Raw genomic sequence first — 23,209 nt, forward strand, 5'->3', positions numbered from 1 at the left:
TTTAAGCAACTCTTCCACTAATGGAAGAGTCTATGACCAGAGGCCATAGCCTCAGAATAAAAGGGTGTACCTGTCGAAAATAGATGATGAGGAAATTCTTTAGTCAGTGGTTAGCACATCTGTGGAATTCATTGCCACAGAAGGCTGTGGAGGCCAAGTCAATGGACATTTTTAAAGTGGAGATTGATATGTTCTTGATGAGTGCGGGTATCAGGGGTTATGGGGAGAAGGCAGGAGAATTGGGTTGAGAGGGTTAGATAGATCAGCCATGATTGAATGGCAGAATAGGCTTAATGGGCCGAATAGCCCATTTCTGCTCCTAGAACCTTTGAGCATGAACAATTCCTTTCTCCCTCTCTCTCTTCCCACCTTGTGCTAGTTCCACTCTTCGCATCCATGAATCCCTGTCATAAGCACATCTTCCCCAGCCAACAGTCATGGTGGCAGATCAGTAGAGTTGCTGCCTTACAGCGAATGCAGCCCCGGAGACCCAGGTTCAAATCCCCATTACGGGTGCTGTCTGTATGGAGTTTGTCCGTTCTCCCCGTGACCTGCGTGGCTTTTCTCCGAGATCTTCGGTTTCCTCCATACAGGTGTGTAGGTTAATTGGCTTGGTATAAATGTGAATTGTTCCTAGTGTGTGTAGGATAGTGTGCGGGGATCGCTGGTTGGCGCAGACCTGTTTCCGTGCTGTATCGCTAATCTAAACTAAACTAAAAACAATGGGCCATGATGGGCCTTTTTTCATCTTTTCTTCATATGGCTGTATGGTAATTCGCATATCACTGTACCTTAACTGGTACATGTGACAATAAAAGACCTTTGAAACCTTTGAAACCCTTCCTGAGGTCATCTGTTGCTGGCCCTGTTGTGTTCTGGCCTTCTCTATCTTTCAGTCTGAGGGTTCTGACCCGAACGTAACCTATTCCTTTTGTCCAAAGCCACCGCCTTTCCTGCTGAGTAACTCCAGCTTTTTGTGTCTATCTTCGGTATAAACCAGCATCTGAAGTTCCTAGTTACACAAAAATCCTGGAGAAATTCAGCGGGTGCAGCAGCATCTATGGAGCGAAGGAAATAGGTGACGTTTCGGGCCGAAACCCTTCTTCAGACTGATAGGGGGTGGGGGGGAAAGGAAGGAAAAAGGGAGGAGGAGGAGCCTGAGGTCGGGGGGATGGGAAGAGACAGCTCGAGGGTTAAGGAAGGGGAGGAGACAGCAAGGGCTAGCAAAATTGGGAGAATTCAATGTTCATGCCCGCCGGATGCAGGCTACCCAGGCGGAATATGAGGTGCTGTTCCTCCAATTCTAAAGTTCCTTCCTGCACTAGATGTTTTCATGTTGGTATCGCTGCTGATAATGAGGGAGAGAGCTATAGACCACAAGAAGATATCGGATTGAGAAAATATTTGTGTTATTTTAAGTAATTTGATTTCATACTCCCCTCCACTCCACCTTCCCACCTCGCCCCCTTCCTCCTCCCTAGTTATGTCACCAGCTCCACATTGTTTATCTTGAGATCACACCTTCTGCAGCCAACAATGGACATACCAGGCCTGGGGTCCTTGTGGCTGGCCCTGACTGGTCCTAGTCTTTTCTCGCCTCCAGCACCTCAGGTTAGATGAAACCGAGTTACAGACAATGAGTTGTTGAACGCCTCCCCCACCCAAGTCATACCAGCGTCAAAGTCATCTTGTTGCGTCTCATTGTCTGCAACTCATTTTCACCTAACCCACAGCTAACAAGGAACTGTTTCCTTTATCATCGATACTTTTTTGCATAACTTTCATTCATTTGTTCTATATCTCTCTCTACATTCACCATCTATATCTCTCATTTCAATTGCCCCTGACTCTCAGTCTGAAGAAGGGTCTCGACCCGGAACGTCATTGCTTCCTTCTCTCCGGAGATGCTGCCTGTCCCACTGAGTTACTGCAGCATTTTGTGTCTATCGTTACTGTAAATAAATGGACTTCCCTGTACAGCATCCAAATGCAGTAACATGCAATTTTATTTTTTTACCCAATCTCCTCTGACGCAAATCCTTCAGTGCAGATAGCTAGAGTGAGTGAGCTTAATACTGAGGGTCAAATGCAGTAAGCTGCATTATCTTTTAATAAAAAAAAAAAAATTACACATTACAAAGAGAAAAGCCTGTTGGATTGGCTTTCCAGTACGAGCTTTCTCTCTAAAAGCCCAGTGACTCAGTGACTTAAGGGGGAAAAGAGGGGGGTTTAATGCTATCTTTTTTTGGCAGGAATGAACTCCTATCTGCCAGAAAGCTTAAGTGATTTAATCTGGATGGATCGTGTTGTTCTGCTTTCTAAGCTGAAGATGTAAACAAACTGAAAGATGGCATAAGTTTCTTTTTTAATATTTAATTTCGGTTTCTGCAAATATGAAAAATCTGGTTTTAACATAGCACACGGCCAGAGAAGTGGCTTTGATCCCGACTACGGGTGCCGTCTGTATGGAGTTCGTACCTTCTCCCCCTGACCTGCAGGTGGGTTTTCTCTAAGATCTTCGGTTTCCTCCCACACCCCAAAGATGTACAGGTTTGTAGGTTAATTGAAGGTTACACAAAAAAGCTGGAGAAACTCAGCGGGTGCAGCAGCATCTATGGAGCGAAGGAAATAGGCAACGTTTCGGGCCGAAACCCTTCTTCAGACGTAGGTTAATTGGCTTGGTATAAATGTAAATTGTCCCGAGTGTGTGTAGATTAGATTAGATTAGATTATTTAATGACCACACAGTCAAGCTGGTGGAATTCAGGTTCAGTACAGGGTTTGGATAGTGTTAGGGTGCGGAGGATCGCTGGTCGACGTGGACTCGGTGGGCTGAAGGGCCTGTTTCCCCACTGTATCTCTAAACTAAACATAGAACAACAGTACAACACAGGAATGGGTACTGTTTGCATCCATATAGCCCCTTCATTATTGTCTTTCTTCTGACTGGATAGCATGCAACAACGGCTTTTCACTGCACCTCGCTTCAATAAACTCGGTGACAATAAACTAAACCAAACTTTATTATCACCTCTTCTGCAGCCAACAATGGAACATTGTGAGTTCCACCTTTCCTTGGTCATCGGCGCTGGCTCTGATTTGCTCTGCACCTTTTAATACCTCTAGTACCCCTCCCCCCTGACTGGAGAAGGGTATTGACCAGATACATCTCCCATTCCTGTTCTCCATTGATGCTGCCTGGAACATGCTGCAGGGGTGCTGGGGAAGCAGATGATGGGCCTAATGGGCTTTTAGATGCAGGGAATGCGGGATATGGATCACGTGCAGGCAGAGAAGATTAGGTTAATTTGGCATCATGTTCAGCACAGACATTGTGGGCTGAAGGGCCTGATCCTATGCTGTACTGTTCTATGTTCTATTTCCCAATGGCTATATTGCCCCATTTACATGTGTGTTTGTGTGTGTGTGTGTGTTTGTGTGTGTGTGTGTGTGAGAAACAATGAGTGTGTATGTCTTCGTGTGTGTCTTCGTGTGTGTGAGCGAGTGTGAGTTAGAGAGCAAGTGTATGTGGCTGTGTCCATGTGAATTAGTGTGTACATCTGTGTGAGTGATTGTACGTGTGTGAGAGTGAGTATGTGCACATGTGTGAGAGTGTACATGACAGCGTGCGAGTGAGTGTGGGTGTACAGGTGAGTGTGCGTTTGAGTGAGTGTGTCTGAGTATGTATTTGTGTGAGAGTGATAGTGTGGGCGTGAGTATGCGTGTCCCTCTATGCATGCGTGTGCGCATATGTGAGTGTGAGAATGCATGTATTTGACTGTGTATCTGTGTGTGTGTGTATGTATGAGAGATTGGCTGTGTGTAAGAGTGTGTGTGCGAGAGGGAGTGTGTCTGTATATGTGAGTGAAGATGTGTGTGAGTGTGTGTTTTTGTGTGTGTGTGTATGTGTGCGTTTGCGTGTGCGTGTGTGCGTCTGTGTGTGTGTCTGTGTGCGTGTGTGCGTGTGCGTTTGTGTGTGTGTGTGCGTTTGCGTGTGCATGTGAGTCTACGCTAGTTTGAGGATTCTATATGGTCTGGAACAAAAATAACAAAACATTTTGCAGGAATTTTAGTCTGACTGTGTGGCAAACCTGCTGAATTCTGAAGCAAACTGCAATTTGGCATCGGGTAATGGGTTTAAAATTGTAAATCTGTCATTGTCTTTGCAATAACAGAGTGTTGCAGAGAATTGCTGAGGCAGGTTCACCCAATAACAGCTTTTATATGAAGATTGTGCGATTTAACGTTATTGTTAAGCTGGGCGGGTCTGCAGTTCCTTCAGTTCAGTTTCATTTAGTTTAGAGATATAGTGAGGAAACAGGCCCTTCAGTCCACCGAGTCCGTGCCAGCGTCCACCAACGATCCCTGCACATTAACACTATCCTACACACTAGGAAACAGGCCCTTTGGCCCACCGAGTCTGCGTCTAGCACTGTCCTAAACACTATGGCCAATTTACAATTTTTACCGAACCCAATTAACCTACAAACCTGTGGAGTGTGGGAGGAAACCGGAGCTCCCGGAGAAATCCCATGCAGGTCACATGGAGAACGTACCAACTGCATACAGACTGCACCTGTGGTCAGGATCGAACCTGGGTCTCTGGCGCTGTGAGGCAACAACTCTACCACTGCGCCACCGTGCCAGCCTAGTTGTCCAAGAGTAGATTAGATTAGATTACATTAGATCCTTTATTTGTCATTCAGACCTTTCGGTCTGAACGAAATGGCGTTGCCTGCAGCCATACATGTAATAATAAACAACAAAACACACAATAAACACAAATTAACATCCACCACAGTGAGTTCACCAGACACCTCCTCACTGTGATGGAGGCAAAAGTCTTAAGGTTACTGTCTCTTCCCTCCTCATTCTCCCTCTGCGCTGAGGCGATATGTTGTTACCCCACCGGGCGATGGTAAGTCAGTCCCGCGGCTCACCGAGCTCCGTGAACGGGCCGGTTCAAACTCCGCGGCCCGGGGATGGTCGAAGCTGCCGCCCTCCAGTACAGCGGACGCAGCTGTTGCCGCGGGTGCTCCGGAAAAACAGGCATCAGCCTGTGACCTGCGAGCTCCCGACGATGTCGTCCACTGGCCCGCGGCCGAGCCCCGAATTCAGGTCGCCGCCGCCAGAACGCCGCCTCAGCCACCAGCACCGCCTCACCGCCTCAGCCCCGCGCCGGGCTGAGATGACTAATCAGCCCTTCAGAGCCCTCCTGCTCTTGGGGAGCTGGGATGTGTGCTCTCGCTCCCCACGGGACCAGTGCCCCCATCACTGCTCCTGTTCAGCACAGATTTTGGGGACAGAAGGGGGTATCATTCCAAACAAAGACTTTTATTCCTCTTACTGGATTAACAGTTTAGGTTTAGATTTAATTTAGGTTTAGTTTGGAGACACAGCATGGAAACAGGCCCTTCGGCCCACTGAGTCCTTGTGAACCAACAATTACCCCGTACACTAGCGCTATCCTACACACACAAGGGACAATTTACAATTTTACTGAAGCCAATTAGCCTACAAACCTGCATGTCTTTGCAGTGTGGGAGGAAACCGGAGCTCCCGGAGAAAACCCACTCAGGTCACAGGGAGAATGTACAAACTCCGTACAGACAGCACCCATAGTCAGGATCAAACCCGGGTCTCTGGCGCTGTGACCGCTGCGCCACCGTGTCGCTCCAGTTTCTGCACCACCTGGTTACTGATCTGGTGACGGCTCAGCTTTCATAGAAAAACATTGAAAATAGGTGCAGAGGTAGGCTATTCGGCCCTTCGAGCCAGCACCGCCATTCAACATCTGATGAGACAGTCTCCCGAAAATGCCTCCAAACCCGGACTGCAATCCGAGTCAATATCCTTCGGAGGTACATATTTTTAAGGATTAATCTTTGATGTGAATGAGAGCGACGAATGCTATTTAATGCTTCTCTGGAGATAATCACAGCTGTTCTTTATGGATGCAAATCAGATTCCTGGAAGGCACGACAGTTTTTTTCGTTTGAGCATCCTCCAAGTCGATCCTTTTATCGAAGAACCTTTAGAGCCGTTCCAATAACTAGACTGTACATGCATAGAAACTGGATTTACTTGAGACATCTATCGAGGGGCTTACTGCCTCAACACTTCCTAGCCTGCGTCTTTGGAGACAGTACACACAATATATTTCTGCCGTCAGAAGTAGAAGGGTTGGAACGAGTTTGAATGTTCATCAAGAACAAAAAAAGCATTTTCAAAAAATGAGAGGAGGCTGTAGGTAGACACAAAAAGCTGGAATAACTCAGCGGGTCAGGCAACATCTTGGAGAGAAGGGATGGGTGACGCTTCTGGTCGAGACCCTTCTTCAGACCCATAGCTTATGGAAAGACATTTCAGAAACCTGATAACAGAGGGGAAGAAGATGTACCTGAGAATGGTGGTTAAGATATTAACTCAGGTGTTAAAATATAGAAGATAGACACAAAATGCTGGAGTAACTCAGCCGGACAGGCAGCATCATTGGAGAGATGGAATGGGTGACATAGAAACATAGAAACATAGAAATTAGGTGCAGGAGTAGGCCATTCGGCCCTTCGAGCCTGCACCGCCATTCAATATGATCATGGCTGATCATCCAACTCAGTATCCCGTGCCTGCCTTCTCTCCATACCCCCTGATCCCCTTAGCCACAAGGGCCACATCTAACTCCCTCTTAAATATAACCAATGAACTGGCCTCAACTACCCCTCTGTGGCAGAGAGTTCCAGAGATTCACCACTCTCTGTGTGAAAAAAGTTCTTCTCATCTCGGTTTTAAAGGATTTCCCCCTTATCCTTAAGCTGTGACCCCTTGTCCTGGACTTCCCTAACATCGGGAACAATCTTCCTGCATCTAGCCTGTCCAACCCCTTAAGAATTTTGTAAGTTTCTATAAGATCCCCTCTCAATCTCCTAAATTCTAGAGAGTATAAACCAAGTCTATCCTAGTGACGTTTCGGGTCAGGACCCTTCTTCTATATTTCTTCAAAATATAGAAGACCTTTAACCATTGGATCAACATGTCAGGTCAGGCAACAATAGTGATCTAGGCTTTCAATTCCCACTAACAACACATTAACGTGCTCATGTGAAATCCCTACTTCGGCTTTCACTAACCTGTTTAGTGTAAGTGGGTCAACAAGTCCATTAAAATAGCACTCGGACCAGACTCACAGCCACATGCTGGCAAATCCTGCACTCAATCAGCTCACACAGCGATTCCAAACTTTTCCAAAATACTAATTTATTTTCGTGCACGATGAATATTAACACGTTTACAGTTCAAAAAAGATCATCAATCAAAATGGACACTAGGTGCCGTCTTTAATTCCCCTGAAATTTACTTCAGAAATTCAAAGTGTGTCTATTCATTTGAGTCTCACCAATAGCTATCACCTCCGTGCTTTGATCTGCCAGCTTTTGATCTTGGTTACCGCTCGTGTAGCTACCCGCGCAGACGGAGACCGCTCACACCTTCATGGGGTGGGGGAGGGGGAATTAAAATGGCTGACAACCAGGAGATCCAGAGGCCCCCAGCAGCAATATGCTCAGAAGGTAGATACAAAATGTTACAGTAACTCAGCGGGACAGGCAGCATCTCAGGAGAGAAGGAATAGGTGACGTTTCGGGTCGAGATCCTTCTTCAGACCTTGCCCATGCCGACCAAGTACGCATGTAGAAACAACAAATTGCAGACGCTGGTTACACAAAAGGACACAAAGTGCTTGAGTAACTCAGCGAAGATAGGCACAAAATGCTGGAGTAACTCAGCGGGCAACATCTCTGGATAGAAGACCTTTCGGGTCAAGGCCCTTCTTCAGACTAAGTCAGGGGAGAGGAAGACCCAGAGATAAGGAAAGCTCCTCGCAGCTCACACTGCCACCAAGCTTTGTGAAATCTGCAAACTTGGCAAACTCAAACATCTTCCCCACTGCTGATGTAAGTGGACTTACCTGTTTTCTCTTTCCCTCCTTTATTGAAAATCAGAGTTAGATGGCTACCCTCCAGTCCACAGGAACTGATCCAGAGTCAAGAGAACACTGGAAAATGATCACCAATGCATCTACGAGTTCTTGGGCCACCTCCTTGAGTACTCTGGGATGCAGACAATCAGCCCTGGGGATTAATCTGCCTTCAGTCCCAACAGTTTACCTCACACCATTTCCTGACTAATGTGGATTCCCTTCAGCTCCTCCCTCCCTCTAGATCCTCGGTCCCCTGGTATTTCTGGGAGATTGCGCCTTCCTTAGTGAAGACAGAACCAAAGTACTCGTTTAACTGTTCTGCCGTTTCCTTGTTTCCCATCATAAATTCACCTGTCTCTGATTATAAGGGACCTACATTTGTCTTCACTAATCTTTTCCTTTTTACATACGTAAAAAAGCTTTTACAGTCAGTATTTATATTCCCCGCAAGCTTTCTTTCACGCTCTTTTTCCCCCTCTTTATTAACCCCTTTGTCCTCCTCTGTTGAGTTCTAAATTTCTCCCAGTCCTCTGGTTTGCTGCTTCCTCTGGCCAATTTATATGCCTCTTCCTTGGATTTAACACTATCCATGATATCCCTCGTTAGTCATGGTTGAGCTGCCTTGCCTGTTTTATTTTTTCGCCAGGCAGGGATGAATAATTTCTGGAGTTCATTCATGCGATCTTTAAATCTTTGCCATTGCATCTCCATTGTCAACCATTTAAGTATAAGTTGCCAGTCTATCCCCGCCAATTCCCGTCTCATACCGTCAAAGTCTCCTTTATTTAAGTTCAGGACCCTATTCTCTGAATTAACCATGTCACTCTCCACCCTAATGCAGAATTCCACCATATTACAGTCACTAGTGCCCAAGGGGCCTTGCTCAACAAGATCGCTAACTAATCCTTCCTCATTACATAAACCCAGTCTAGGATGGCCTGCCCTCTAGTCAGTTCTTCTACATATTGGTTAAAAAAAAACATCCTCCTCAGCGCTGCTACCAATGTGGTTGGCCCAATCTATATGTAGATTGTGTATATGTATATAGAACGAGACAACAAAAGAGATAAGGCTCAAGGAAAATGTAGAATAGATCAGTGTTATGTGGGTCAGGCAACATCTCTGGAGAACATGGATGGGTGACGTTTTGGGTCGAGACACTTCTTCGGGCTGATGGTAGAGGAGGAGAAGATTGTCCGGCCCTTTTTCCACAGCTTTCTTCTCCCTTCTATAATCAGTCTGAAGATGGGTCTCGAACCGAAACGTCACCCATCCAGAGATGTTGCGTTACTGCAGCACTTTGTGACAAAGTACATTTGCCTACATCTAGTGTTTAAGAAGGAACTGCAGATGCTGGAAAATCGAAGGTAGACAAATGTGCTGGAGAAACTCAGCGGGTGCAGCATCATCTATGGAGCGAAGGAAATAGGCAACGTTTCGGGCCAAAACCCTTCTTCAGACTACGGCCCGAAACGTTACCTATTTCCTTCGCTCCTTAGATGCTGCTGCACCCGCTGAGTTTCTCCAGCACTTTTGTCTACCTTTGCCTACATCTAGTCCATCGTCCTCTAAACACATCCTATTCGTATACCAAAAGTCCAAAAATCAGAATTGTGCCCACTTCTACAGCTTTCCCTGGCATTCATTCCAGATACAGATTACCCTCTGAGTGAAAAGGTTACTCCCGAGGGCCCTCATAAATATCTCCCCTCTCGCCTTAAGCCTACGCCCTCCAGTTTTAGAATCCTCTCGCCTGGGTTTAGTTTAGTTTAGATCGAGCGCGGAAACAGGCCCTTCAACCCACTGAGTCCGCACCGACCAGCGATCCCTGCTCACTAACACCACCCTACACACACTAGAGGACACATTTGACTTATACCATGCCAATCAACCTACAAACATGTACATCTTTAGAGTGTGGGAGGAAACCAAACATCACGGAGAAAACCCACGCAATCACGGGGAGAACGTGCAAACTCCGTACAGACAGCACCCATAGTCAGGAACGAACCCGGGTCTCTGGCGTTGTGAGGCAGCAACACTACCGCTACGCCACCGTGCCACCCTGTGAAAAACTGTGAGTGCACACATTATCCATTTCACTCCTGATTTAACACGACAGTCATTGAAATGTCACATCACAAACTTATTCTGACTCAAAACTCCAAGCAGCTCACAACAGGGGGAGAGTCTTCAATCAAAACCATATTTTCTAAAGTTCGAGTCATTTTCCACACGATTTATTTCTGGAATTACTAATAAAGTTTTAGAGGGAGAAAAATCTTTACTTTGCTAATGAATGTTATAAACTTTTCATGCAATTATGAGCATATAAAAGATTTATGCTTCGAAATTAATCTCTGGTCAGTTTATGCTACTGGTGATTTGTAACAGTGTCTTATTGTTGTCCTCTATCCCTCTGCCCAACATGCGCCTGAAGTCCCACAAACCCTTCTGGTCTTCCGTTAAATCCCTGGAAGACTTTGACTCCAAGACTGAGTGGCACAGAGCCTGGAGAGATGCCAATACCAACAACGGAGATGTCATCACAGACCCCTCAGTGAAACCACCAGGATTTGACCTCCATCGCAAGCAATGGATAACCCTGAACAGAATCCACTCCATCCATGCAAGAACAGTCCATCGCCTGCATAAGTGGGGGATGACAGACAGCCCTGCTTGCGACTGCGGACATCCAGTCCAGACAATAGACAATAGACAATAGGTGCAGGAGTAGGCTATTTGGCCTTTCGAGCCAGCACCGCCATTCAAATCCATGGCTGATCATCCCCAATCAGTACCCCGTTTCTGCCTTCTCCCCATATCCCCTGACCCTGCTATTTTTAAGAGCCCTATCTAGCTCTCTCTTGAAAGCATCCAGAGAACCTGCCTCCACCGCCCTCTGAGGCAGAAAATTCCACACATCATGAATGACTGCCCACTGAGGTTTTTCCCTGGGGACTTCAAAGCCACCCACCCAGTAACTGATGCTGTCCTGGCCCTTGATCTACAACTTTAGGCTGTGCACGCCATATGCAAGAAGACTCTATCCCTGGTGTTCAATTCCATTGTGTGGGTCATGCTGATCATTCAGTTTAGAAATACAGTACAGAAACAGGCCCTTCGGCCCACCAAATCCATGCCAACCATCCATCACCCGTTGGTACTAGTTCTATGCTATCCCACTATGTTATGGCACTCCCTACACACAGGGGGGGGGTACTTTACGGAGGCCTTTTAACATAAAACCCCCGCCTCTTTGGGATGTCGATCAATCAATCAATCAGATTTATTCATCACATACACAATAAAGTGCAGTGAAATGAATTTGCCAGCAGCGGTACAATTAAAAAAAGAACACACAATAAAAATTTAACACAAACATCCACAACAGCATTCTTTACTGTGGCGGAAGGCACAAAGTACAGTCATTCCTTCTCCATTGTTCCCCCGTGGTTGGGGCCATAAATCTCTGCAGTTGCTGCTGCGGGCGGCCCGATGTACAGGCCCTCTCGTCGGGACGGTAAGTCCCGAATCAGCGCTTCCCTACCAGAGTCCGTGGCTTCAGGATGTTGTAGGCCGCAGGCCGGCGGGCGGAGCTTCTTCGGGGATCCCCGGCGAGGGAGCCCGCTCCGGATGGTAAGTCCTCGCCGGGCCCGCAGCTAGAAGCTCCGCAGACCGTGGCTTCAGGATGTTATCGGCCGCGGGCCGGCGGTCGGAGATCTTCTCCCTAGCAAGGGGTCGCAGGCTCCGGGCGCCGTGCCCGCGCATAGAAGCTCCGCATATCGTGGCTTCAAGCTGTAACAGTCCGCGGGCCAGCGATCGGAGCACTCCCTTCTGGCGACGGCTTGCCCGCTCCGCGATGAAATGTCCACGCTGCACCCGCTGCTGAAACTCTGGGCCCGACTCCAGGAAAGGCCGCACCAATCCATGGCATTAGGCTGCGTTGGAAGCAACGTGGAAAAAGTCGCCTCTCCGTGGAGGAGGCGACCAAAAGCGGTTCCCCTCTTACCCCCCCCTCACCAGCCCCACACAAGACACCAAGAGACATTAGATACACATTTGGACACACTTATAAAACAAACAAGTAGAAATAACGAACACACTGCCGGCAGGGCAGCTGTCTCACAGCCCCCCCACCAACCGATGTGAGAGGAAACCCACGCGATCCCAGGGATAACGTGCAAACTCCACACACACACACACACACACACACACACGCACACACGCACACACGCACGCACGCACACACACACACACACACACACACACACACACACACACACACACACACACACACACACGCACACACAGACAGCACCCAAGGTCAGGATTGAGCTTGGGTGTCTGGTGCTGCGAGGCATCAGCTCTAACTGCTGCGCCACTCTGGCACCTAAAATGGCGCATTTAGCACCGTCAACAAGGTGAATTTCATAGCTGAAGATAGACACAAAAACGCTGGAGCAACTCAGTGGGTCGGGCAGCATCTGTGCAGAAAAGGAATAGGTGACGTTTCGAATCGAGACCCTTCTTCAGAATGGAAGTGCCTGAAGACAGTGTCTAAGGAAGAATCTCGATCCAAAACATCACCTATTCTTTTTCTCCACAGATGTGCGGCACGGTGGTAGAGTTGCTGCCTTACAGCGCCAGAGACCCAGGTTCGATCCTGACCTCGGGTGCTGTCAGTACGGAGTTTGTACGTTTTTCTCCCTGTGACCACGCCAGTTTTCTCCGGGTGCTCCAGTTTCTTCCCACACTGCAGGTGACGTGCAGGTTTGTAGGTTAATTAGCTTCTGTAGACTGACCCTAGTGTATGTACAATAGAACTAATGTACGGGTGATTGCCGATCAGCGCGGACTCGATGGGCCGAAGGGCCTGTTTCCGCGCAGGCAGAAACTAAAAAGATGCTGCCTGACCCACTGAGTTACTCCAGCATTTTGTCTCTATCTTGCAATTTATTTGTTTGCAATCTGCCTCATGGAAAGTGACGATGCTACGAATGACCCATAGTCAAAATAACATTTGCTAATTGTAATTTGTGAGCAATATTTTTCAACTCATTAAACCATTTGAGAGGCACCATATCTCCCTGATACCATTAACAGATGAGGTGGAAAACTTACAACATCCAACAAGATGTTTACTTAAAATATTGTACCTTGCAGAACCCCAGCTCACGCTATTCACAAACAATAATGGAATACTCGCCATTTTTTATACAAGCCAATCTCCGCAACTCCCTGGTCAACTCGTCCCTTCCCACCCAAACCACCACCTCCCCAGGTACTTTTTCCTGCAACTACAGGAGATGCAACACCTGTTCCTAAATCTCCCCCCTCGACTCTGTCCAAGGACCCCGACAGTCCTTTCAGAGGTTCACTTGCACCTCCTCCAACCTCATCTACTGTATTTGATATTCTGGGCATCACCAAACATCACCAAACAGTTTCACTGAACACCTTCACTCAGTCCGCCCGGGTGATCTCCCGGTTGCTAAACACTTTAACTCCCCCTCCCATTCTCACACTCACCTTTCTGTCCTGGGCTTCCTCCACGCTCAGAGTGAGTCCAAACACAAATTGGAGAAACAGCACCTCATATTTCCCTTGGCCAGCTTACATCCCAATGGTAAATTTTTGATTTCTCCAACCAAGGACCCCTTGCTTGCCATCTCTCTCCATTCTTCCCCCACCTCAGTTCTCCAACTAGTTTCAATGTCCTGCTGTTTAATGTTAGTGTTTGTATGTCTCGTTATTACCTCCCCTCAGCCAGCAATGAACCATTCTACATTTCTTTGAGCATCGTCTGCCTTGATCTGTCGTTTTCAAACCGTACCCTTCCATATCTCCAGACTTCCTCTCCCCTGACTGTCAGGCTGAAGAAGGGTCTAGACCTGAAACATCACCCATTCCTTCTCTCCTGAGATGCTGCCTGTCCCGCTGAGTTACTCTGACATTTTGTGTCTACCTTCTGAGCATTTATCTGCTGTGGGCCTCTGGATCTCCTGGTTGTCAGCCATTTTAATTCCCCCTCCCCCACCCCATGAAGGTGTGAGCGGTTTCCGTCTGCGCAGGTAGCTACATGAGTGGTAACCAAGATCAAAAGCTGGCAGATCAAAGCGCGGAGGTGATAGCTATTGGTGAAACTCAAATGAATAGACACACTTTGAAATTCTGAAGTAAATTTCAGAGGAATTAAAGATGGCACTCAGTGTCCATTTTGATACTGAAGACCGTCACCCATTCCTTCTCTCCAGAGATGCTGCCTGTCCCGTTGAGTTAATCCAGAGTTTTGTGTCTCCCCTAGATATCTACCTTAAATGGTGTTTTTACTACCTTAAGTGCCTCCCTTAACTACCTCCTCCGGCAGCTTGCTCCAGATGCTCATCACCCTATGAGTGAGAGAGTGAATGTTACTTTCTGATGTTTGGGAACAGAACATGCTCGCATCTTAGTATCTGACTGTAGCTGAGCCAGTTGAATAATCTTTAGGATACAAGATGAATAATGATGCAGCCATGAGTCAGAACTGGATCCATTCAATTTCCTGGGGCGAAAATTTAAATGAAGGAAACTTTGCAAAGTTCTGTCTTGAAGCTAATTAAGCATCCGGAATATTACGTTTTCAATTTAGATGGAGTTCCGTTACAAATTATTAATAACCAATTCTCTAAAAAATTGGCTGAGCATAGCACAAAGTGCTGGAAGACCTCAGAGAGTCAGGCAGCATCTGCGGAACGCGTGACTTTAGAGAAGCAGGCCCTTCGGCCCACCGAGCCCATGCCGACCAACTATTTCCGTACACTACCACTCTCCTACACACTCTAGGGATAATTTACAATTTTCACCCAAGCCAATTAATCTACAAACCTTTGTGTTTAAGAAGGAACTGCAGATGCTGGAAAATCGAAGGTACACAAAAATGCTGGAGAAACTCAGCAGGTGCAGCAGCATCTATGGAGCCAAGGAGGCAACGTTTCGGGCCGAAACCCTTCTTCAGACTGATAGGGGGTGGGGGGAGAAGAAAGGAAAAAAGAAGGAAGAGGAGCCCGAGGGCTGAGGTAGGAAGGGGAGGAGACAGCAAGGGTTAACAGAATTGTGAGAATTCAATGTTCATGCCACCAGGATGCAGACTCCCCAGGCGGAATATGAGGTGCTGTTCCTCCAATTTCCGGTGTTGCTCACTCTGGCCATGGAGGAGGCCCAGGACAGAGAGGTCGGATATGGAATGGGAGGGGGAGTTGAAGTGCTGAGCCACCTGTACATCTTTGGAGTGTGGGAGGAAACCGGAGCTCCTGGAGAAAACACACACAGGTCACGGGACGGACGGACGGACACACACACACACACACACACACACACACACACACACACACACACACACACACACACACACACACACACACACACACACACACACACACACACACACACACACACACACACACACACACACACACACACACACACACACACACACACACACACACACACACACACACACACACACACCACACACACACACACACACACACACACACACACACACACACACACCTGTTTGGTCGTGAGTAGTCGCCCAAAGAGTCATACCTTTTCTGGTCACTGCTGGATTTTCAACATGTTGAAATCGCGTAAGTGAAACTGGCCCATAAGCTACCCAACCAGAATACGAGGTGGTGTTTGAATTTTGAATGTCCTAATCGGTAGAAAACTTTATGACGGATGGTAGGAGAATATCAAGTCATGAAATAAGATGGAGCCAAATTTGTGGAATATGTAGTCGAGCGTGCAATATTATTTTATTGTTAAAGTGTGTTACCACGACAATACTTGCAAGCTCCAGCCAAGATTCTTATAACTGGATCATAGCAAGGTCTTACTTAAATCAAAAGACAGCTTATTTTTCACACTGGAAGACAGCTCAAATAGAACATACTTGCAGTTTTATGGCATTTATCTTGAAATTCCCAAAGAACTTTCTGAAAGGTAGGCACTATTATAATGGTGCCAACTTTTGTACCACAAGCAAACACAGGCAACAAAATACTAACGACGGGCTAATCTAAGCCTTAGATGTTATAAGTGTTGATGGAATGGTAAAGTGTTTAGTTTATTATTGTCACGTATACCAAGGTACATGTAAAGCCTTTTTGTTGCGTGTTAACCAGTCAAAGTTTATGTTTGGTTTCGGGACCCGAAACATCACCTATATCCATATTCTCCGGAGATGCTGCCTGACCTGCTGAGTTTAGTTTAGTTTGGAGATGCAGTACAGAAACAGGCCCATCGGCCCATCGGCCGACCAGCGATCCCCGCACATTAACACTATCCTACACACACACACTGGGGTCAATTTACATTATATACCAAGCCAATCAACCTAGAAATCTTTGGAGAGTGGGAGGGAACCGCAGATCTCGGAGAAAACCCATGCAGGTCACGGGGAGAATGCACAAACTCTGTACAGACAGCAGATCGAACCCGGGTCTCTGGCGCCATATGCACCGTAAGACAGCAACTCTATCGCTGCGCCACCCAAGCATTTGTATGCTTTTTGACTTGATTGTCATTATGTAGAGTATTATCTGATCTGCTCAGACAGCGTGCAAAAGAAAGCTTTTTACTGTACCTCGGTTCACATGACCATAATAAACCTTGCCTGACCTTACCTAGCTGAAAGAGACCTGAAAAGTGCCTACCTTATGGGATTTTACCAGCTCCATAGTTCCCCACATTGTTCCCAGCCAACAATGAACCCACCACTCAACTGAGGTCATTTGTTGCTGGCCCTGATCTTTGCTGGTCCCCACACCCATGAACATTGGCAACTCAGGAGGTCATAAGATCATAAGAGATAGGAGCAGAATTAAGCCATTTGGCTCATCATGTCTACTCCGCCATTCAATCTCTCTCTCTCCCTCCTAACCCCATTCTCTCTTGCCTTCTCCCCACAACCACTAACACCCGTCCTAATCAAGGAGAGGGTTTGATAGCAGTGGGCGACAGATAGCACAATGGGCTAAGAGTTTGGCTGGCGACCGGAAGGTAGCCGGTTCAAATCCCGCTTGGAGTGCATACTGTCGTTGTGTCCTTGGGCAAGACACTTCACCCACCTTTGCCTGTAATGGAATGTAATTACGGCGGCAGGCGCGGGCACACCGCGACGCCCTGTGTCTCCCTTTCAAGGGAGATGCTAAAAATGCATTTCGTTGTCTCTGTACTGTACACTGACAATGACAATAAATTGAATCATTTCATTTCATTTCATTTTTGATCATCTTGGCCATGTTGGATCTTTACTGGTGCAAGCCTCTTGTTGTGCTGCAAAAAGCATGTTCATCTCTTTTGTAAAACGCTAAAAGGTGAGAATTTTGGCTTCAGAAAAATAAAAGAACCACATCCGTTAAAAACTGAGGCTGGATTCCAAAATCAGATTGAATCCAGTCTAGATTTTATGAAATCATTTATCATGAGCGAAATGCGTTCCATCTCCTTCATTGCATTCCACTCCTTTGGGACCTGGTTTTGAGGCTATTTGCCCTTTCCATAGCACACGTCTCGAAACATCTGTCCGTTTATATATAGCTTTCATTTTACGGATCCTTGTACTAATTATTAATTGTGTGGCCGGGGGACATTTCAGCTCGTCCACTCCACACATCGGAGAGAGATGAATCGTGTGTCAAAGGGAGTGGGAAGGTGAAGAGAGAAACACACCACAGAGACGCATCCTGTGCAGTTATCCATCATAGTGAAACAGATTACCTCATTACATATCCTCCTGATATTTCTACAAGTCGAACACCCAGTGCAGCGCTGCTGTATCAGCCTTCATTTCTTCGGATCAGCTGCATTTCAAAAGTATGTTGTTGTTGTTGTCTTGGGGGTATTTCAGGCATGTTCGTCGGTGGGAAAAGCTACGTTAATGAAAGTCTGCTCTGAACACCATTGCCAGAGAACACTGTCACGAGAGGAAGGTGCACAACTGCAGACTGGAACGCTCTCAAGATTCAGGTATTGTTACATATCTAGCACCACTATCAAACTCCTGGACAGGATACAAGAAGATGTTTGATACCTTAAAGGCAAGCTTTCTCTCTTCATTAAGCAGCAGCCCTCATCGAGAGTTTGCTTAATCTTTCTCTAATCTATTGATAATGCAATCTCTATCATTCCTCAGAGCTTTGCGTTTGATATAGGGCAACAACGCTAGCGACCTAAATGCTTTTTCACCACACTTTGTTAACATTCATAGAGTCATAGAGCGATGCAGCATGGAAACAGGCCTTTTGGCCCAACTTCAACACACCGGCCAACATGTCCCAGCTGCACTAGTCCCACCTGCCTGCGTTTGGCCCATATCAGAATCAGGATCACACTTTATTTGCCAAGTATGTTGTGCAACATACAAGGAATATCCCACCAAACCTGTCCTATCCATGTACCTGCCATCAAACTGTAGTAAGTTCCTATCCTGAAATGGATATGGATCATGTGCAGGCAGCTAACATGGGTTAGTTTACTGGAATTTAGAAGGATGAGGATCTTATAGAAATATAAAATTATAAAAGGACTGGACAAGCTAGATGCAGGAAAAATGTTCCCAATGTTGGGCGAGTCCAGAACCAGGGGCCACACAGTCTTAGACTAAAGGGGAGGTCATTTAAGACTGAGGTGATAAAAACCTTTTTCACCCAGAGAGTTGTGAATTTATGGAATTCCCTGCCACAGAGGGCAGTGGAGGCCAAGTCACTGGATGGATTTAAAAGAGAGTTAGATAGAGGTCTAGGGGCTAGTGGAGTCAAGGGATATGGGGAGAAGGCAGGCACGGGTTATTGATAGGGGACGATCAGCCATGATCACAATGAATGGCGATGCTGGCTCGAAGGGCCGAATGGCCTCCTCCTGCACCTAGTTTTTATGTTTCTATGTTTATTATTGTCACATGCACCAAGATACAGCGACAAGCATTTTGTTGCATGCTCTCCAGTCAACAAGAACACTAAGCATGATTACACTCAAGTTGGTTAGTTAGTTACATTTAAGCTTTAAGACAGTCACATGGATATGCAGGGAATGGAGGGATGTGGATCATGTGCATTAAAACAAGATTAGTGCGCCTTGGTATCATATTTGGCACGGACATTATGGACCAAAGAGCCTGTTCCTGTGCTATACTTTTCAATGTTGTATGTTCTTTGCTGGAAGTTCATCCCCACTGCATGGTCGCAACAGTGTAGGGCACTTCCCAAGTACATTCCACAAACGATAAGTAACTGAATTGTGGCGCCGAGATCGAGATGCTGCTTTACAGCGTCAGAGACCCAGGTTCGATCCTGACTGTCCATGCGTAGTTTATACGTTCTCCCTGTGACCACGTGGGTTTTCTCCGGGTGCTCCGGTTTCCTCCCACACTCCAAAGACATACAGCTTTGCAGGTTAATTGGCTTCAGTAAAAATTGTATATTGTCGCTATTGTGTAAGATACTGCTAGTGTACAGGGTGATCGCTGGTTGGGGCGGACTCAGTAGCCCAAAGGGCCTGTTTCTGTATTGTATCTCTGAAGTCTTATGCCCAGAGTAAAGTCTAAAGATGTTGCCTGACCCTCTGAGGTAGGCGAGCACTTTGTGTCTATCCACAATTCTATCTTTTACTCTGAGCTGGGTCGAAGGGCCTGTTTCCAGGCTGTATCTCAAAAACAAAACTAAACCCGTCTCTGACCACAGCGTTAATCCGTTTTCTCCTTCCACGGCCGGTGCCACGCCTAATGAGTGTTTCCGGCATTTTCTGCTTTTATGTCAGTTTCCATCATCTGAAATGTTATTGATTTTCATTTTGCAGTTTGTGTGTAAAAATCTGCTGCTGATTTTCCTTCCTTCCAGTCGTGACAACGTTGATGGCACTTCAGTCGGCCTTAAGTGCTTCGGTTTGAGAAAGATCCAAAAATGCAATTCTTTGATTTTTTTTTTTCTCATCCTTTACTTTTTAAAATGAAATGTCCCACCTCAGGCAGAAAATTGGATTCCTTCCTGCACATTGCCAGTCCTGGTACATCGAGTACACTGAAACTCTTTTACGTCCGGAACTGTGAAAGGGGACCATCACGCCGGTGCTCTGATCAAATGATTGGGAATTTCTGCTCGAGGGAAAGAGCAAAGTCGTTACTTGTCCTCCCACAGTGTGTTGGAATCGCAGGCATTTTCACACCAGGAAGGTTCATTCTGTCACTACCCAGGACAGACTCAAAATGCTGGAGTAGCTCAGCGGGACAGGCAGCATCTGTGGAGAGAAGGAATGGGTGACGTTTCGGGTCGACACCCTTCTTCAGACGCTGAGTCTGAAGTTACACACAGAGAGTGGTGAATCTCTGGAACTCTCTGCCACAGAAGTTGAGGCCAGTCATTGGCTATATTTAAGAGGGAGTTAGATGTGGCCCTTGTGGCTAAGGGGATCAGGGGTAATGGAGAGCAGGTACGGGATACTGAGTTGGATGATCAGCCATGATCATATTGAATGGGGTGCAGGCTCGAAGGGCCAAATGGCCTACTCCTGCACCTAATTTCTATGTTTCTCTGTTTCTATGTTATTTGAAGTTAGAGAAATCAATATTCATACCACTGGGTTGTAAGCGAGGAGTGCAGCTACATAGTACCTTGAAGGTGCCGTCACGGGTGGTCAAAAAGGCTTTTGGCACATTGGCCTTCATCAGTCAGAGTATTGAGTATAGAATTTGGAAGGTCATGTTGCAGTTATATAAGACGTTGGCAATACCCCATTTAGAGTATTGCATTCAGTTCACATTAATCTACAAAGCTGTATGTCGCTGGAGTGTGGGAGGAAACCAGGGCACATTGTTACGAACGTATAGAGTGCGGAAACCGGCCCTTCGACCCATTGAGTCCATGCAGACAAGCGATCCCTCTATAATAGCACTATTCTACACACCAGGGACAATTTACCTGTATGCCTATGGAGTGTGGGAGGAAACCGGGACACCCAGAGAAAACCCACTTAGTCACCGGGAGAACGTACAAACTCTGTACGGACAACATCCAAGGCCAGGATGGAACCCGGGTCTCCGGCATTGTGAGGCAGTGTCTCTACCAGCTGTGCCACTGTAAACCAAACCAGAGGCGCCAATGAACGACTAACGATTCTCCCTTTAAAACCCTTCTCTAAAGAGGAACAATGCAATACATTTTACAAGGTATTTATTGACAAGAGTGCAACAACCAATGAGCGGAACGTGTGACTCACAACGGCAATCATTTGTACTCAATATACGCAGAAAAACAAGTCTCTTTAATGAGTGGTGATAACTGCAGCAATTCCACCTCCCCTCCCCCTCTATCCTCCCCCCCTATTCCCCTCCCCCCTACCCCCCTTCCCCTCCCCCCCTCTCCCCTCCCCCCTCCCCCCCCCGCCTCTCCTCCCCTCTCCTCCCCCCCCCCCCCCCCCTCCCCCCCCCCCTCTCCCCCCCCTTCCCTCCCCCCCCCTCCCCCCTCCCCCCTCCCTCCTCCTCCCCCCCCCCCCCTCTCCTCCCCCCCCTTCCCCCCCCCCCCTCTCCCCCCCCCCCCTTCCATCTTCCCCCCACTAAAAAACAGGCTCATTGTTACAATAAAAAAATACCGAACAGAACAAAACTCAAAAGTACTGGAGTAACTTAGCATGTTTAAGAAGGATCTACAGATGCTGGAAAATCGAAGGTAGACAAAAATGCTGGAGAAACTCAGCGGGTGAGGCAGCATCTATGGTGCGAAGGAAATAGGCGACATTTCGGGTCGAGATCCTTCTTCAGACTATTTGTTGTAGAGAGAGGGGAAAGCGGGAAAAGAGAGGTGAGTGTGGAACAAAGCCTGGCAAGGGATAGGTGGAAGGACACAGAGTGCTGGAGTAACTCAGCGGGTCAGGCAGCATCTGTGGAGAACATGGATAGGTGATGTTGCGGGTTGGGACTGCACAGTAGCTCATCTACACATGCACCGGCTTGCATCACAGCTTGGTTTCGGAACAGCTCTGCCCAAGGCCGCACAAAATTGCAGAGAGTTGCGGATGTAGCCCAGTCCATTCCACAGACAAAACTTCCCACCATTGACTCCATTTACACCACTCTGTCTTGGAAAAGCAGCCAACATAATCAAAGACTTGTCCCACCCCGGTCATTCCTTCTTCTCCCCGCCCCCATCCACCAGCAAATACAGAAGTGTGAAAACGTGCACCACCAGACTCAGGAACAGCTTCTTCCCTTCTGTTATCAGGCTACTGAACAGCCCTTCCATAAGCTAGGGTACTGTCTGATTCACCTCTACCCCATTGCGGACATTGGACTTTGTCTCTGGGACTGGTGTGCTACAATGCTGAGAACTACCATGTGATAATAAAAGGAACCTTTGCATTATATTGGGAGCGGCACGTGGCATAGCGGTAGAGTTGCTGCCTTGCAGAGCCAGGGACCCGGGATTGGTGCCGACTACAGGTGTTGTCTTGGTCGCCGTTCTCCCCGTCACCATGTGGGGTTTCCCCAAGTGCCCTGGTTTCCTCCCACACTCCAGCGACATACAGCTTTGTAGATTCATTGGCCTTGGGAAAGATGTAAATTGTGCATAGTGTGTAGGTTAGTGCTGGTGTACTTCGGTGGACCGAAGGGCCTGTTTCGGTGCTGTATCTACAAATTGAACTAAAACTACTGGAGTTTGGATTGATTGTGTTTGTCTAGAGCATTATTAGACAGCATGCAAAACAAAGCTTTTTCACTGTACTCAGAAGACGTGACACTAATAAACCTATATCTAAACTTAAAACTAATTGCAGAGGGGATTGCAAGCAGAGCAACTGGGGTTCTGTAACCAGCGGAGCTTACAAACCATACAGGGAATCTCCCTGGCCTGTATGGCTCAGCTTCTCATAATAAACTTGCTGAGACAGGAAGAAATCGGGTGACTCAGACCTTCTGTGATGTGCGCATTCTCCTGTTTGTGTTGTGTGTGTTCTTACTCAGAGCTGCAGGTAACTGGGTACAAAGCACAGAGCTGTAATTCGCTCAAAGAGCTCTGATCTAGTTAACCTTTAGTTTGGTTTAGTTTCATTTAGAGATATAGCGTGGAGGCAGTCCCTTCGGCCCACTGAGTCCGCGCCGACCAGCGACCCCCGCACTTTGACACTATCCTACACACACACGCACCCAGGGATAATTTACATTTATACTAATTAACCTACAACCTGCACGTCTTT

Source organism: Leucoraja erinacea, chromosome 37 (assembly GCF_028641065.1).
Source record: "Leucoraja erinacea ecotype New England chromosome 37, Leri_hhj_1, whole genome shotgun sequence".
Taxonomy (NCBI): domain Eukaryota; kingdom Metazoa; phylum Chordata; class Chondrichthyes; order Rajiformes; family Rajidae; genus Leucoraja; species Leucoraja erinaceus.